Here is a 1,491-nt window from a genome sequence, read left to right on the forward strand (position 1 = left end):
CTGTTTAATGTTGCACAAGAGTGAATGAATAGTCAACCTCTGCTGCGTCAAGAACTCCAAAATCCTTTAGGCGTTACTGTTAATTTTGGTTGTTGTCATTAATTTAATCATTAATCAAACTCCAAATTAAGAGTTTAGCGTATTTTAGGAGACTGATATCTTTAACTGGCTATCATTTTTCCCTTTACGGGAATGGTGCCCCACGAGGTGATTTAATGTTAATTAAGTCACATTATTTAACATGATTATTAATTATTTCCGATAGCCAATTAAATCCCGACATATTTGGTGCCGCTGTGTCAAGCCCGAATTTATGTTCCCAACAGATAGTTCAGTCTGTACAGGATCACACACAGCTGATGGTAGTTCAGAGAATGTGTGTAGGATGTGAGTTTGTCCTGAGGGTGGTGCGACAGTTAAGATCATGGACTTATAGTAGCAGCAAAGAAAAGACTCTCTGCATGTGGTCTGCTCCCAGCCAGCAAAAGCTCTCTCTAAATGGTAGAAGAGACCAGACACCTTCATGCTCCAGGCAGATACAAAGTTTGCAAGCTAACTTTTTGAGCAAATGAGAACAAGGCTAAGTTAGTGCCACACTGCTAACTCTGTAAGGACAAAGAGCGACCAGGGTCCTCTGACCTGCACCACTGGAACCACAACTCTTCTAAGCCAGGCTCATCTATAACAGACAACTATTGGCTAACAAGCAGAACAACAAAACAACCAACTCTTCCCTCCATTCATGGACTGGTAACATAAAAACAGGGCACAACATTAGTACAACAGTACAGGACCAGCAAGACTGTTTGACCTCTGTCAATGTATATATAATGATTTCACATTATTCATTGAGTTATTGTTGTGATATCTTTGTAGTCAGGTTATTGAGTATTTGGCTTTGCAAAAGCAAAGTTGATTTAAGGTAGGTAATGCTTCACACAGACCCAGGGTCTTGTTAGCAATGAAAATCCTTTTTACTAACCCGGCACCTCTATGAAACTTAGATTACACGCAAACATTTTGGCTTTCAACATAACTACAATCAGAGAGGGAACTTAAAACTTCCTCTCTCACATGTCCTATTGCTTTTCTGACCGATGTGCTCAGAAGACCTCCCTCTGTGGCCATCTTTGATTTGGCCATCTTCTTTTTAGCTGGAGCTCCTACCCCTCCCCCACTTCTTCTCATCTTTGCTGCATGATGCAGCAAAGAAAAGACAAAACTCTTCTAAATCATAGTAGAGGCCAGACAAGTTACGGCTCTGGGCAGACAAAGTTTGCAAGCTAACTTTCCAAACAAGCAACTAATCATCCTTTATAACTGCTGCTGAAAATATCAATACATTGATGTGTTTGATGTCTTTAATTGTTTACATGTAACTTAAGTCCACCCTTTATTAAAAAGTGTGTATTTTGTACTTATTAAACAAACCTAATGAGAAGAAGCTACTGCCTCTGTTCTTTTTGAGGGAATTGTTGTTGGGCAGAGGTA

At 39.8% G+C, this 1,491-nt stretch overlaps 1 pseudogene; it reads left to right on the plus strand.

The window, feature by feature from the left end:
- LOC126406349 (NACHT, LRR and PYD domains-containing protein 3-like) overlaps positions 1-1,288 on the plus strand; it is a 13,683-nt pseudogene extending 12,395 nt beyond the window's left edge.
- Positions 1,289-1,491: the final 203 nt, after the last annotated feature.

Source organism: Epinephelus moara, chromosome 19 (assembly GCF_006386435.1).
Source record: "Epinephelus moara isolate mb chromosome 19, YSFRI_EMoa_1.0, whole genome shotgun sequence".
Lineage (NCBI taxonomy): Eukaryota > Metazoa > Chordata > Actinopteri > Perciformes > Serranidae > Epinephelus > Epinephelus moara.